Raw genomic sequence first — 17,955 nt, forward strand, 5'->3', positions numbered from 1 at the left:
ACATTATTCATGCCGTTTTTTTAATAATAATTCTTATTATTGCAGATGGATTTAAGAGTATGTTAAATATTGATAAAGTAGGCCCGCGAACGTGAAAATTATTATTTGAAAAATGAAAATTTATATAGATATAAGTCAATTATTGCATGTTCTCACTTAATCGTGCAGTTCCCAAGGGTCAGAAAGTGAACTAGGCGAGAAACGTGGAGTCAACTGACGAATTGATTTTATTCAACAAGGTCAAATTGTTCTAGACTTTAAAATGCACGGAGACATGTCTATGTTCCTTAAGGTGAGATGAAGAAAACTACTTTGACACCATCAACGTGAGCTAAATACGAACATCTTTAACTAGAAAGAAAATAAAGCAACTAATCTAGTTGATGAGTATTAAAAAGTTAACATGGTGTCATTGATATTTTTATCGATAACTAATTTATATCAGATAATAACTAACATAATTATTTTTTGAAAATTTAATTATCTCTTATGTGTTTTTCAGAGTCCCGTTTATCCTATCGAATAATAATATTAGAACTTAGGCCTAGTTTGTTTCTGTGCTTTGTATAATGAAATTATAAAAACAACCACAACAAAACCAAAACTGAAATCTAAAAGAGAAATTGTTTTTCGTACGCCGGATTGAAAGCAAGTCAATCTGAGTAAAACAATAGGAAAAAAGCTGTTGTGACCTTTTCTCGTATTGTGTACGGCTAGATTACGGCTACTGTCAATACCATCTGTCCATCGGCAGACATGTGACAATACCTGATTGTCATCAGACCAGGCTCTTGTCTACACCACCTGGTCACAACTAGACGCATTTTGATGTCAATATGGTAGAACGTTGAGCATTTTCCAAATAATTTCAAGGTAGAACTATAATTGTCATAAAAAATCGATCTGTTCTCATTAAACATTTATATTTACATTTAAACAAATTCAGAAAAAGTAGTAACAAAAATTTGCGTAGGAGGATTTAATATACCTTCTTACATCTTTATAGATCCGTTTTGTTTACAATTTTTTCTTTAAAAATATAACTAAAAATAGTCGATAATACAATTGTATTTTGGAATTTTAGAAGCTCGGCCAATTCTTTCATCATTATAGGACTTTATCAATTGACAAACCCCGAAAAGGAAGTTATTTCTTCAAATTGATTCCACAAATATATCTCTTAACATTATGGTGCCGTGTTAGGAAATGAATGGTCGTGCCTTTGATGAACAGTCAGTTGTTGCTAACTAGAGATTGATAGACGGGACAACACTATAATTCTACATTAATGTACAGTTACTTTTGTCAGATAGAGCTTAATTAATAATTAGGAACTTCTCAACGTTGTGTTAAATGGACAATTAACAATGCAGTTTGTACAATGCAGAAGTAATGGATGAATTAGTAGAATCTTTCTGATGGAATGCACACTTGGATTGATTCTATCGACGTCTTTGAAGAATTACTCTCATAGATGATAATTTATCATCATCAGTTTTTAAAATGTAAGTTGTAATTCATTAGTTGCCAGTTTGATAACGAACGTGTTTCGCAAGCATCCAATTTTAAATATTAAATTATTTACGAATACTTAATTTTCATATCTATGGAAGAAAATTCTTTGCAGAAGTGATTTTAAAATTATGATCTAGCATAACATCTCTTAGCATAAGGCTCGGTTATAATTAAAAAATCGTTTTGCTCGTTTTAAATTTCAAAAATTTTCACCAGATTTGTATTATTCGTTGTTGGTAGAAACAGTAATGAAGCTAACACATTAAAGAAAATTTAACAGCCACAGCTAGACGACGTTACTACACCCTAACGTTGCTACAAAAGTAATTAACAAGTTTTAGCAAGCTGCTGATTAACATGACCGTACTGTGAACATTCTTACCCAACACTTCAGTGAAACAATTAAAATGACATTAATTTCTTTGTCGTTGGAACCAACTGCCAAAATGAGTGTGACAAATTAACACAACGTATATCTGCGAAGTCACAACTGTTACGACTGATATAAAAGTATTTATCAGTAAATTCGCTTTCGTATATCTGATTTTTATACACTTGACAAATTGAAGTTAGCAAGTTCATTTAACGTTGTCTTTACAGTCTTCTTTCAAAAGGTATTTTATCACCTCAGTCGATGTTTTTAATGCTATATATATTTAGCCTATTTTATTATTATTATTAGCACATTTTCCAGAAATATTAATTTGCAAACGTTCTGTTAAATACTGTATACGTTGGTGTTAATTCAGAATATGCAGCCTAAACAATAATGTATACTTTCATAAAGAATCTAAAGCAATGTACTTAATACATACAGTTTCAAGCTTGTAGAATTTAAGAAACGAGTTATTATTAATGGATTTATTTCTAGTGATAAATTCTAATATATAAAATGTGTCATTTTTTATTATATTATTAAATCTACTTCAAAATTTAATTATAATATAAATAGTACTGTTAATTTACAACTTACGTTAATAAGAATTTTAATTCTATATTTATAGCATAATAAAATATGTAAATGATATTGCTTTAATATTATGTTGGAAATGCAATGCTTTCTTAGGCGTGTAGACTAAAAATAAATAAATAAATACAATCACATAATTTTTAAATTAAAAAAAACTGTTTATTTTTTATACAGACTATTTGCTAATAAAGATTTTCAAAATCAGAAAAATTAACGGTTTACTCTGTTTAATCTTTTAGAGGAAGCAGGTAATACTGTCTCTTCCTTTCTTAGAGGATAAGGTTACATTAATTACTATAGCGGTGAAATGTTTCCCACACTGTTAATCTGCGAACGGAGGAAATTTCAACCTTCTCACTAGTGCCAAGCATAGAATAATAGGGGCATCAAATCTGCGAGAAAAATGGACGCAAGGCAGGCAATTTCGATGCTAATTACCCCGTTTGATGGATGATACGAGCAACCTGGCTCCAGATATAACAGACAATGGCTTTACCACCTTTTACTCAGATGGGAAATATCTGCGGGTAGGATTGTTTTTTTGTATTTAGTAAGTCGACGCATGCACAAATTTACACATTTTTTGCAATGCTTTAAGCAAGAGAATGGAGAATTTTCTTAGAAGTTTTCTATCCTTTCAACAGTGGTTGCCCTGTTGAGTATATCTGGTTATATTGCAGCCAACGGATTGAGCCATTCTTCTCCTGTCCACTTTAGCGTTTTCCACAAGGGAACGCATCGTGGTCAACCCGACAATGACACAGTGAATGTCAGAGTAACGGTACTGTGTCATATGTCTCGTGTCTCTTCCCGACCATCAGTGGCCCAACAGACCATGTGAGAGTCATTCGTTTCTGAGTTTTGTCTGTGTGTTTCGTCGTCTGTTCTTCTTACGAAGATATTCTATCTTCCTTTCTACTGCTATTTCTTTCGACAGTTTACTAGAAGAATTTCTTGTCGGTATCAATTTTCCTTTACTGTAAGGCCCAAGTTATCAGCAGCTTTTATTTTATCAAATGAAAATAAATGTTGTTGATGTTTTTTGTATAAAAGCATAAAGATAAATCCGTAAAATATCGATTTCTTTATTACTCCGAATAATTAAAGGTATTAATGCCTAATCCTCTTAAAATTATCATAATATATAAATTCAGTTTATTCTATTAATATTTATAGATTATTATTATTATATTTTTTTTAAGTTGGATTTGTTTTACTGTTTAAAAATAATGGTAAAATTTAATTTTTATATTAATTTTTTTTCAATATTTTTAAATATCGTTATCATACATGAAAGCTGGCAAAATTTCACTTTATTTTAATTACAAAAATTGCATATTTTAAAATGTATTTTTCAACTTTTAATCATAAAAAAAAATCAAAAACACGAAAAAAGATCGACAATAAAATACCCATTTTTAATATATTCTTCACATCAATATATCGAATATTGTTGCAAAAAACGATTTTTTCCAATTTTAATTTGTCAAAGGACACTTTCACTTAAATTTTCTGCATCAACCGTACAATCAAAAAGTATATAAGAGGAAAAAACAGAATTTTAACATCTGAGACAACTTAATCACTTGGCAAGTTGGTTGACAATCAGCAAAGTCGGCAGAGAAATTCGATAGCTTGATGTACATTATACACCCCCACTGCAACTTATTAATATCTGGATTAATAACGAGAGGAAACGCGCCAAGGATTACATCGAAAGTTTGCCTCCTACCTAGTGATTATCTTCATGCTTGAAATATCATCTTGCCACACTTAATGTTCTGTAATTTTTTTCCGCTTCAGTTCGGAGTTGTCAAAATTTATACGTCTCCTATAACCTTTCCAATCTCTGTTTGTCTTCATTCTGCTTTAGATTTTTTCTCATTTTTAAAAAAAATTTTTAAAGATCAACTCTAAATTTAAAATTCTGAATATACTAGTAAATTCTTTTGCTAAATTTCTTAACAATTTGCAAAACAGAGTGGTGAACCGTCGGTAATAATAGCGAATTTTCTTTCTTTCCTTCACAAGGTTTAAATAAAGAATAACATTAAAAAAAATCTCTTTATTAAGTACGGAAGAAGAAAAAAATGAAAACAGACGAAATCATAAATGAGTAATTAACTTATTGATAAAAAAAACCGTAAGGAGTTTGGATAAAATAAAGGCAAAAACGTTATTTCGCAAAGTATCAGCTACTAGTTACATCGGCGTGACGTCAAAATGTATGTCGTGGCATTAAGGATAATGGAATGCACAGTGACTGTACCCCTAAGCTTAATGCCACGTTTCAGTTTTAGACAAGACGCATCAAAAACGGTTGGAAATGAAGGAACTTCTGTTCAGTAGGAGATGTATGTTTACTTCAGAAAGTCACCTGGCCGTGAAATGAAACAGGGTAGCTGTAATTTGTTTGAATCGAAACAATTCCAACCAAAAACTCTTTTACTATCACTGTTTAGGACAATCAATCACAATTCGACAGGGTTTAGTAATATTAAGAGGAGAAAATAGTCGAGTGATTATCCAGCGATGACTTCTTCCTTACTTAAGTCGGGTAGCAATAATCGATACGAACTTTTATCAATGATTAGATTATTTTTTAGACGTAAATTATTCGTTTTATCAACAGAGGACAGAGTGAAGGACGAGGAAAACTTTCCACGACTTCTCTATGTAATAGGAATTCGAGTAAGTGAATGAATAAATAATATTATGGTGGTGTGACTGAGATTGGTTTTCTTGTTTTCTCTTCTTTCGATCTGTAGGAATAGTGTTAGACGTGGTTTAATAATACAGACACTTCTATTTTTATTTTTAATAGAATAATTAAATCAAATTCTTCTAAATTAGTGTATGGGATAACGAAGTAACTGCATTTTGTAGCTTTAAATATATATATGTAGGCCTATATTATAAATGTTTTTATTTATTAAAATATTGAAAAATATAGCGAATTTTTTTTATTTTAAATTTGCGAACTAAATCTGCATCAACCTGTACAATTTCCGTAGCAGAGCTGCATCTTTGCAGAGAACAGTGAGGCAGAATATATACTCTGGCAGAGAAACACCGCCCTCTACTCAACACACCAAAAAAGAGAGAGAGAGAGGCAACCGTTTAGAAAATCCGTCTGTCGAGAGAGAAATAGAAAGTAATAAGAAATGGTAGAGTAGAGCCACAGGTACGGTAGCCCGAGGGACAAAAGCGAAACTTTCATTTCCTGTGTTCCCGTGTTGACAACTTCACGTTCTGTCCGTGGTCTACCACTAGTAAACAACAACCCTTGCAATCCCCCAAACCCATCGATTTGTTCCAAGTCGACTAGATGACATACCACTCACACCACTCCTCTTGTGGTTCAGCGCTGTAATAACTTACCAATGAAATTGCTTGGAGGCTTTGCTTTAAAAGATCTCATTTCCTTTCCGTCATCACACGTAGGATTTGATTTAGGACTTTTAAGTGTCACATAACCAACGCTTGTCATCATGTCGACTTAGTTGACAAACTATTCTTTCTCTCGGGCTAAACTGTCTGCTACATTAATCGATTCTTTCTAAATAACCTAAACATATTTTTAATTTTGAAGAAATAACAATAGTAATTTACTTAAATTTTCTAAGGTAACTTTCTCTACTTCCTTTTTTTCCTCCTCTAACTAATGGCCCTCTCATTTTCCGTTTTAACAACGTTTTAAAGAAACATTAACATTTAATTGGTAAATATAAATGAAAAGCAAAAAGGCCAACCCGTGTAAAAACTAAATTCTCTATCTGCGCAATGAATCAATTGAAAATGTTGCTAGAAAGTGATGAGGGAACGTTATTGATCATTGAGGGAGTTGTAAACATTAAACACTTACTATCTGCGACAGGGATGTCACTTGCTTGACAAATGACATTGGCTCCCTTATGTCTGGGTTAGTCTCACAGCGATCGTTCTTTTTGTCTGCGAGGCGGAATGGATAATTGTGCTGTTACCGATTTCGTGGTTGACGAAATCAGCATCACTAGTGTTGCAAAACACCATAGTCTCGATATCTGTCGCGATTGTTATTGAAACAGACGTGTCTCGATAGAAACAATATGTTCTCATATACCACTTCCTGCTGTCAATTTACCGACTTATTTAGTTTTGTTCATATCTGTTTTCTGCATTATTATTTTTTTATGTATACAACAGAGGCCAGTGGTCGATCAAAGCTTTTAAATAAAATATCATTCAGTTGCAAAATTGTCTTCTTTTTTTCTACCAGTGATTTTAATATATTTTAACCCCAAAAAATCAACTTCCCCTCGAACTTTATAGGCTGTTATATCCAAAATCCTTATCTGGAAGAATAATTAAATTTCAAATGTAATTTGAATTCATACGAAGTATTGTAATCAGATAATTCGTCGAAGATAATCTCGAAATAATGATCGATCTTGTCGATTATCTGTCGGGATGCTTAGAACGACTATATTTAAGATTTAGTTTTTTCTGTGCTAATTTGTTTCCTGGACTCATCATGCAAAAACACTTTGCATGATGAGTTCAGGAAACTGATAAAAAAAACCTGCGGGCGGCTTAGTTTATTTTATTATTGATTAAGTTGAATAGGTTATACTGATCGAAGGAATCTTGCTATGGATTTTTTTGTTTGTAAATATAATAGCTCGACTATATTCAAAACTTTATGATGTAAATAAAGATAACAAGCTTAAGCATTAATAACAACAACTCTATATACCAGGATACATTTTATTTTAAGATTATTTTTTTCATTAAATTTTAATTTTTATAGAAATGTCTATTTTTATTATTTATATTTACAGTTCAAGAAGAGTCTAGAATTCTAACGTGGATCTACAGAATTTAATGTTATTCTATAATAATCATATAAAAAAAACAGCACATTTTATTCCGAATAATTCAGAGAAGACACATTTTAACTATTCAAACAGGTAAGCTAATAAAATATTCATTTTTTTCCTTTTATATTAATATTTGAAAATATCTATTTTGCTGTCATTTTCAATAATATTCCTCATAAGTTTACAAATAATTAAACTTGAATTTTTAATATTTAATAATATTTACAATAGTCTATATAACATTTTTACGTATTTTCTTAAAAAGTATGCAGCTGTAAAAGAACAAAACTGAATATAGAAAGAAACTATATTTTAATGATAAGTTCGGAGAAATTTTTAAATAAAAAAAAAAATTTTTTTCGAGTCTATCAGAAAATTTATTTATAAAATCGATACTAGAACAAGAATATAATCAAAGTGCGTATATAAACAGTATTCTTCCAGAAAGAGAGAGAAAGAGAGAGAGAGAGGAAAGCAGAACTTTCTCGACTAATAAAAGCGATTCATTCTTCCGCATTTTTTTCTTTTCTTCTTTTCTTCTGTCGCCTGACTGTGGAAAAACGAAAATAGATAATTTGAAGGGTTCGAGAAGAGGAAACGAAGATACAGTGCCTATCTGACGGCTTGGAAAACTCATTGAGGCTGAAACTCCGACAGATTTCAGGTTAGAACTGGACTTAGCGTTCTGTGAAATTTTTTAATAATTTTCCCTTCGATACACCAGATGGTGGCTGAGACCATGAAAAGGTAGCTTGACTTTTGACAATGTTTGACTTCCAACTTGACAGTATAGTCGATGATGCATGTGTATCTTCTTCTCTATTCCCTATTGAGAAGTTCTGAAATATGAAACTTCACTTTTTTATTTACTAAGAAATATTTCAAAATATTCTATATTCTTTAACAGCCTATTTATTATCAAATTTACCCATTCTATATTTTTCAGTTTATCACGAGAAAAATTCAGGATTTTGTCCCAAACATGTGATATTTTGTTACATCGTCTATCCATCCCCTGAAGAAACACAAAGTTTGATCAGTATTCCTTCTTATTTTCAAAGTTTTTCTCGATATTTTACACTTAAAAGCCAATAACATTTAACTTAAATTTACTAAAAGTATCAAATTTTAAATTCTTAATTATTCCTAATAATAGCTTTTTTTAAAATTACCTAATAGAATGTATAGGCCTTTAGTAGTATAATTATAAAAATATATTTTTTCACATAATTCTTTTTCTTATTATTTTTTAAATGTAACTTTTATCTATGAGTACTCCTTATATTAATTTAGCTTTACTTGGAATGACGAAATCAATGTTGGAAAGATGCCGAAGCTTTGTCTCTAGCAAACACACAAGAAAACTACCAAGCTGGATCGGAAAACTATATACAACTGGTAGGAATCTCTATTTTTCTATAAATCCATTAGAGCAAATGATCCAAAAATATTAAAGAACTATAAGCCAAACTTTAACACAATATCATATATTTTTTTTATTGTTTTTTTCCGCTCAGTGTCTATTTATTTATTTATTTTTTATCGTCTTTCTTTTTACAGCAATTTTATCGATAACTTGAATGATAGGTTTATCATAGATTTATGTTATTTAAAGAATTTGTGTTAAATTAAGAATAATTACGTTGATGGATGCGCGTAAATATACAGTAAAATTATCATTAAGACGATATAAATATGATTTTAAATTGAATTGGATTGCATATGTTCAATCAATCCTTCAAAACTGAAATATTAGAATAAAAAATAGAGACAATTTTTAACAGGAAGAAGGGGGAAAAGGTGGACAATGTTCGATTTTTACATTTTCCAAGAGTTGATTCTGGTAATCGCTGACATTACAAATGTTCTATCTTATGCATATTCCTGCATCATTTTGTCTTTTCCTCTGCCTGTGACGTTTAAAAATAACCTGGAAACGTATATATATATTTTTTAACTATATAAAATTTATTCTTTGGAATGCCTAGCGTTAAGATTAATTATGAAATAAGTAGAAAGACACTCGAAATCAAAGTTTCTGTTGTTAAATAAGTACTTAGGTCAAATATTTAATCACCGACTTGTCTAGTGTAAAATTTGTTGTGCATAAAACGTGATCTTTTGGCAAAACGGCTAATCTTTCCTGTATAGGACGTAACTGGCGGCTGAAACGCCGACTGCAGTGACGATGCCAATTACTCGAAAGAAGTAGCAGACAAAGTAAAAATTCTAACATGTTGGTAATCAAGGCAATAAATAGTAGGAAGACAAAGTCAGGAGTGCTGTATCCAATCAAGCAATGCTTTCTGGGATATTTTCAAGTTGTTCTCCCCGAGGCTCAGCTACGGCATTGATGCCTACTTATTGGCTTTGTTAAAGCCTTAGTTCTTACCGTATCTAACCGAGAACTTACAAGTAGTGCTGTTTCCAAACATATCATGACATATGCCACTTGAACACGTATAGTTTAGTTGTTCTTTTCTTGACCGTAAACATCTTGGGGGTTACTGGGAGAAGAAACATCGATCGAACTTGGAAGAGATTATTATTTAGGATATATCTCTCTATCAAATTTATATTAAAATATTATCTATCTTGAAAGATTATAGATGAAAAATTACATATATAGATAACCTCGGTTGTGATCAGACCGAGTTGACAGATAGTCCACCCTGTAAGTGATAAGGTGAGCTAATACCGTGGACCAAAATGACGGGCAGTGGCGATAATGGTTCTCTCATCATGACAAGGGTAAATAACAGTCAATGATCGGGGATTACACTGCTGACAAATAGTTGTTGGTCGTAAGTAACAAACTTTTTGCACAATCTACAGATGGTTGGATGATACGTTTGTTACCGATGGCTCCTTGGAGGTCTGTTTATCTTGCTGATCGCTCTGCTGATGAGATGATGATGATCTAAGCTCCATTTTGGGAAAAGATACGCTGTCGGTGTCGCGCGAGAGATTATTAATGATAATTAAGTTTCGTGAGTGGAATTTAGTATAGCAGTTTTATGCAATTAAACAAAAACGATTAATTTTTGAATACTTTTGACAACAGCCTGCAGTTTTACGATTAACCAGGTTATAATTTTGACTTTGACCGCTTCATAGGTCGGTATTATTGTCATATTGACATACACGCGAGTGTAACAACTGCCAGCAACGACAGAATATGATAGATGTCCACAAGGAATATAGGATAAATGTCAGATGTAGGTGAAGCATGACCACCAAAAGGGAAATTGTTAGAGTATAAGTTTCTGCTCCGTTTCAATTCGGTAAAATTATACTTTAAGAAAACAATAAGACAAATCCCAATTTAAATTACATAGTTATAAACATTTTCATTCAACCATATTGAAAAATGTACGTTCTAGTGGAGAAGATTTTAGCTTCAGGAATAGTTTTTCATTTTCATAATGACAAACATGAAAATTTAAAAACTTGTACCCTAAATGGGTAGTTTCCGATTCGTCGATTGATTCCGCTAAGTTGAATTTAGGAAATTCATCATTTATCTAAAAATTGTTGTTGAAGAGATCGTTCGATGAGGGACGCATGGAAAAAATAAAACATCCCTTTAGGTAAAAATACTACTGAATTGTTCAGGTCTCTCCTTAGATGGCCCCAAAACGGAATCGTCAGGTGCTTGTTTCTTTTTATATTCGAATGTAATTGTAAGCAGTAAGCGGAATGAAATACGTAGAAAGAATGTCGGCATCTTTTACTCATTCTTTTTTTCAATCGGTACTAAAGAGATTGGCCTACAGCAAATAAATGATGTTTGGTCCAATGATTGCTATAATTGATATTTCTTCCTTCTTAATAAAGATTATTTCCGATTTTTTTGCTATGTGACAATATTTAAATTTTTTAAAGATCTATGCTCATCGTTAAACTGCCTGAGTATATACCCGTATGATTAGTTATAACCAATTTCAACTAAGAAACGTGGTGCCTTCTTTCACAGCTTCGAAGACAAGTGATTCAAAAATCTTCCTGACTTTGCATTTTTACATTGTCATAATAAAGGTTGTATGTAAAGCACATATATACATCTTTTATGAATGTGAGATACATCAGACTATGAATCCAACGACTTGTTTTATGTTGGACCCCATCTCCGGTTTGACGACATTTGACCCGATGTCTGCTTTTGTCGTAAACTTGAGACGGAAATTAAAGTCTCTCCACAAGCCAACAACCTTACAATATCTAGCAGGCAAATGCCCGTAAAAACGGAGGATGGCTGAGAATACAAATAGGAAGAAAGTTGTTAGACTCGCTACTGATAAACAGTACTTAACCTGAACCCAGTGGAGTGTCAAGTGAACTTTGTTGTGTGTGACATTCCCTGAAGCTGTCCACTTTCTTCTGATGCACTCCTGACAGCTACGCGGTCAATGTCTGTTTCCCTTATATAACATCATAACAGTTAATGCTATATTTAAACGCACGCTACAGATATAAGAAATATATTCACATTAATTAATTGATATTCGCCTGCTTGTAAGGTTGTAAAAGAAAATGTAACAATCGATCTCGACTGCACCTTACCAGCAAGACACAATCACAGCAGGCAAAGCTATAATGCAAGGGGATAAGAGAAAAGCCGAAACTGGTCTGAAACTTCGGTATGTTTACAGCTGTGACTGCCAGTTGTAGAACCAAGTTATTAATGTCCAGCCGTGAAGCTGTGTTGAGTCGTAGCGAGGTGCACACAGCAACAGCTGCTCCCAGTCCAACTCTAGCGGGTAGACTAACATCGATCCAGCCTCTGGGGTTTGCCGCGACCAGAACAGCTAGAGAGTGACTCACCACACTGGCCAGTCAGCCAACCTAGCAGCGAATAAAGTAGACTCTTTTGTCTGACTAGAAATCCAACTCATAGTGATTATATTGAATCCAGTCTTTTGTCTGCTCCTATAGATCACGTATCGCTTGTCTTTGATTTCAATCACGATCAATCGCCACATGGCCGCTCTTACCCGTCAGATACTATATGTAGCAATTTACAGAGGTTCGAGATAGCTCATTACAAACGTCAATCCCGACATCTCGACTCGCTATATATATATATATATATATATAAAGAAATAAAATATGCTAAATATATATTTATTTATCTTTAAATCTACGTGTAAATTCGTGCAGGATGAATTTTTTCTTCTCTAATTAATAGCAAACATGCATTACAAATTATATTATCGCATACGAAGTCAATAAAATGGATTCTTTACATAGAACAATCACGCAAATGTCAGCGATCGTTTCATCAAGCAAACAATTAAGCTCAAAGCTTTTCAGACTTTCAGTCAGTCATTTGCGTGATCTTAATGAAAGGTCTTTGTGTGGAAAGCGACAAATCCAGTTGTGGTCGACAGATTCCGGTTTCTGATACCATCCAGCCATTACAGCTTTTTCAAAACATTTTTATTTTGCCAAAAAATAATAATAAATGAATTTACTAATGTACTTTCTATATAATAAATTTTATTTATAACTAGACATAGGAGTTGTGTTGGGGTTAGTTGCCTGTTGTTGTAGGGATTTTTACAACGGGGGTTATTTAGTGGGATGGCCGTCGCCAACAATAAACTCCACCTACTGTATACAGTTGAACACCCAATGGATTTTATCACACTTCAAACATTACCGACGACACTAGGGGACATCCTGTAACAACAGTTTATTTCTAGCTGCTCTCGGACTCACTAATGGAAAACACCCACTAACGACGTCCGGTGGGGTCTAAATTGTGACCTGAAGCAAGTTACAGCTGGAGATGTTTTGTCCCACAAAAAGTTCCGAACGTGTTTCTCTAATAAACCGCAAGAATGTCTTCATTTCCTTTCTTTTCTTACGCTGTTTACAACTAAAAGCATTTTCTTATAAAACTCTCAAAGCTCTTTGGGAAAAAAATCTCTCCCAAACAATTTATAACATTGGCGAGAGGCAGTACGCGCAGTCGAATTTCACGCGTAGTTGTAGCTAGAACAGTGTTCGATTTCTCATTTCATCTTTAAAATCCTTAATCTGTACCTTTCGACGTAGATTATGGAAAAAAAGAGATTTTATAATTCAAAAGATTTAAACTTAATTAATTGCAATGTAGGCTGGCTTCTTAACTACGAAAAATAATATGTTACCTTTATACATATAAATTAAATTGTTATCAAATTTATTTAACTCATATTAGTTACGATACGTAACAAAAATTTTAATATTAATTTCAAAATAAATAATTTTTTCTAATATGAAAGCAAAATTTTTTAAAGATTTTTCATAATTATCACTTGGTTTTTATATATCAATTCGTTTCGTTTTTTAATAATAATAAAGTTTGAATTATAAAGGTTATAAATATATACCTTAAAATTATTTAGATGTTAACGCTAATTATATATCGAGATACTTAATTATTTAATCAATTAAAAATAACTCTTTATTATTTTTTTAAAGCACGAATATCATCATCTATAAGGTTTAAGAAACGAATAAAAAAAATAATTTCAAAATTTTTGAAATAATGAATAATTTTATAAGTTATAAAATAATCCCAAATACATTTATCAAGTTCATTGGATGCTGTAGCATCAGTTGAAAGAACCGAACAAGAATTGATCAGCTGGCCATCCTTTGTTAATTAGATAGTCTTGCTTCCTTTTCTAGTCCCTGAGGAATGTGTGAAGCGATCGTTGAGAAAACAGCACCTCGATTGCCAGTGCAGGGGAACAGGGGAAGCATCCGAGAGAAACGCAATTTCCTTTTTGGTGAAGAAACAAGAAACTAAGCGCATCCGGAACCAAAAAGCCGCAGCATGTCATTGAAAAGAAGACGTCTGCGCGACAACTCATCCTAATTATTAGGCAATGGTCGACTAAGATATGCTGCACTTTAATTAACATTAAACTGTAGACGAGAGATAAAACTGATGAAGGAAGACAAGATAAACAGCAGAAACATAATCGCAATTCCTGTCTTGATGTTATTACTGTAAGCCTTCTACGTCCGACATAATTGAACAAATGATATCTAACCCACACTTGGTAGTGCTGCCTTGCAGACAAGACATTGCTCCCCTTCTTCTTCCCCCAACTTTCCAATAAGGCTCCAGGGTTTTTAACAAACTTTGGTACAACTTCTTTCGCAATGGTAAAGGTGATAAAAATTAATTAAATCAACACCCTTTCCAATCTCCTGTCCCGTTTCCCCTGTAGTTCATCAACAAAGGTAGAAAAATGATGAGGCCTTGCGCCCAGTCATTATCATCCGTCTGCTGTACATGAACTAATCTAATTTGTATGTCGCTGGGTTGGTATTAAACGTCGGCATAGTGGATGTCGCCTACAGCGCTGCTTGTGTACCTACAGGACAGTTGGACCACTGCCGACTGTTGACATAGGACGTGCCCCGGGCAAAGAACTTCCTCAACTACAATTGAAGACAACACTGCTGACGCTCATCAAGGCTTCCATTAAACTGCTACAGCCTCTGACTTAAAACGATTTTTTCTTCCTCCTTGTTTCGCGCATCTTTCATTAGTGCAAGTCTGCAATTCCTGCCATTTCTTCTTTCTTCTCTTAGGAATTATCATTCGATTAATTAATTAATATTACTCCATTCTTCATCGGAATTATTAAATTAAGATTTCTATAAGGACAGTTGGACCCTGACCAACCAACTTCATAAGATAATTTTTATACGAAAACACCATCTTGTCGAAAGCGGAATGAAAAAGAATTAAAAAGTTTATTTCTAAAAGAAAACATCATCACTTCTAATTAACTTTTTGCTGCTTAATTTTCCAACATGTGTTAATTTTTATCCCTCTCTGACATCTGTGGCCATAAAGCAGAAGCCATCCTTCAGTTTTTACTTTCATTGGCTCACTCTCTCCCCTTACTTTAGATGACAAAAGTTTCTTTAAAACTTCGATCAGAAAGAATATCAATAATTTATTTCGTTTGATTAACAAAGTTTCTTTTAACTTGAAAGTTCGTTAATCAGTCTATATAAATCATTAATTTCTCTTTCTACGTCAATTACAATAGTTTCAGCCCTGTTCAACGCGCTTCGCAAAATGGCTGCTTCTTTTCCAATTTGCCTAATTAGAAAATAATGGATTTTGTTTAAGGATTTAAACACAAATTAACGAATTATAAAAAACTCTTATTTATGCAAATCGTCATGAAATTGTTAGTTTACATAAGCATCAAAATTTTCAAAGACTGTTTTCTTATTTTAATTTTATAAGATTTCTTATTTAATGTGCAATCTCAATAAGATGCTTTCTGCACAACTTACATTTTTAATCCTTACGTTTGCTCCGCTGCAGATACGTAGTAAACTCTGTAAAGTGAAGATATCTAGTTGAATATAACCATATTTATTGCAACGGCGTACTTACTAGGATAAAAATTTTAGATATTCCTAATAAAAAGCTTTCTTTCCAAACTAAGTAATAGTCTAACCTCCAGTGCAGTTTAATTACCAAATAAAAGCGTTCCTTCTCTGCAATAGTGCTCACCTTTATAGTTGAAATCTAAAATATATCGAGCGGGGCAGAAGTATTTGGCCAGTTATGCTGTCATTTATAATCCATCAGTAAAAAGAGCCGCATTCTTTTATCAAAAGAGTAATAAATTCGCAAAGACCAAAAAAGACCACCTAGTGTTAAAGAAAAAATATATACTTTTATGTACCAGCAAGACATTGGATTGCATAAAGTCAGATTATGCATTTCTTAAGGGAAAGTATCAGCCATAATAAAAGTGGAGTCTATAGAAGCAACGTTGATCTTGCTATCGACTCAATCAGCCAAACGCTCCAACTGTAGACCGTCTTTTTTGACGATAATGCGACCGTTTGCGTGCCCCAGGCCAGCCCATTCGCTGTGGCACCATTAACCTGTCATCTCCGATAAGAGAGAAGGCGAAGCGACATCGAAGGACCGAGTGCGGAGTGCGGTGAACGAAAGCTGTAACGTTTCTGCCACAAGTCTTATCATCAGAACTCCACCAAGTACAAACCTGTGATTTCTTCGCAGATCTGACATGGTCAGCAATCAAATGGAGTGTTTTCTTTCCTACCATAGACATTTCTGTATACACACAGCCTGCGACTTTTCTTCCAACAGATGTTAGAAATCGAGAAGGTTGTTGAGATCTTTCTACTGCTGGTGTAATGCTTTTTTCTTGTTATTTTTTTCCTACTTTTTTCCCTCCTTTCTTTTTACTTATTTTATTCATTAATAAAATCGAACTGCATAATATTAAAACGCTTATAAGAGAGATGAATAATCTGTTTATCGCTATACTTAACATATTTATATTTATAAAGAAACGATTATGATGAAATATAGCGTAATTTGTTGAATTTACGGAATGAAAGGAAGCCAAGTAACTACATATTTTATGCTGTTGTTTCTTTTCTTTATAGAGAAAAAACTACGATGTTAATTTTTTATCTGTTTTTATGTTTGTACCATATTTTGGATTTACTGTATTTTCACAGCGATTCTTTTAAATCTCAAAAATATTTAATAATAGAAGAGGCGTGTTTGTTAAATATATACAAAATTTTCGACTATCAAGATTAAATTTATGCTGTTTATTTCGTGTTTATCGTTTTCTAAAACTACTTTTTATTGTTTACATGACTTAAATTTAATATTAATAAGTGTTATTACTGTAATGTGTTTATTTAAATGTATCTTTATGTTTAGTGAGCATTTAGCAAGATTTTTAGATAGAAAGAAGTTAAAAATGTTTGAAAAAAATAATAATTAAATAAAAGAAAGTTTTTAATAAAGCTTTTTTTCTTTAATTGCAGATTTGAAATTTTTAAAATGAGAAATATGAGAAGATTTGTGTGTATTAAGCACGTATGTGCCACATTCGTAAGAAGCGCAGTAGGGGTATAGTACGTGATGCCACCACCACGTGCTGATTGCTCACATGGCCAACCTGTGACGAATCAAGGAGGACGAAACTTAATCATTTACATCTGGATACAATACCCCGAAGTACTTACCTTTATGCGAACTGGGCAATCACTAAACACTGTGGATTCTAAGTTCAGTAATTCTGAACGGTTCTTAGTAGTCTTTGGGGAGGTCACCGAAGCTATTGCAACGCAGTAATGCTTTAAGTGAGGCAGACAGAATGTCTGTGTAATGTCAGTTGGTGCTACTTAATAATGCAACAGACAAAGCCCTTACACCATCCTCGCCAATTATGGAGTCTTCTACCAGTTTCGCTGTCTTGCATAATACATTCAAGTAGGATAGACGAAGAAAGCCATCCTGTTAAATCATTCATTGTAATAGCTCGTATCCCGTCACTTCACTACATGCTGACTGGTGCAATATTTATCCTACGGTTGCCAAAACCATTAACACAGTGTGCGTAAACCAACTGCAGCGGTAGTAGCCAAACAAATAAGATAGAAACACTCCTGCACGGCGCAATTTAGAACATTTCGTTTGCGGAACTTTCCTTCAACCAAAGGAACTACTATTTCTTCCTCCTTTAATATTTTAATAATTATGCCGTGTGTACACAGTGCCGAAAATTGTAGAAATAAACGATCAATTTTACAGGT

At 32.9% G+C, this 17,955-nt stretch overlaps 1 long non-coding RNA gene across 1 annotated transcript; it reads left to right on the forward strand.

Annotated features, from left to right (window-relative positions):
- The first annotated feature begins 7,319 nt into the window (after positions 1–7,319).
- Positions 7,320–17,955, forward strand: LOC136976838 (uncharacterized). The gene is made up of 5 exons (XR_010880991.1): positions 7,320–7,434; positions 7,915–8,008; positions 8,291–8,374; positions 8,638–8,742; positions 17,185–17,955. It is a non-coding gene; the product is annotated as an uncharacterized lncRNA (long non-coding RNA).

This window comes from Centruroides vittatus, unplaced genomic scaffold, assembly GCF_030686945.1.
Source record: "Centruroides vittatus isolate TY-2023 unplaced genomic scaffold, ASM3068694v2 contig_425, whole genome shotgun sequence".
Classification (NCBI taxonomy): domain Eukaryota; kingdom Metazoa; phylum Arthropoda; class Arachnida; order Scorpiones; family Buthidae; genus Centruroides; species Centruroides vittatus.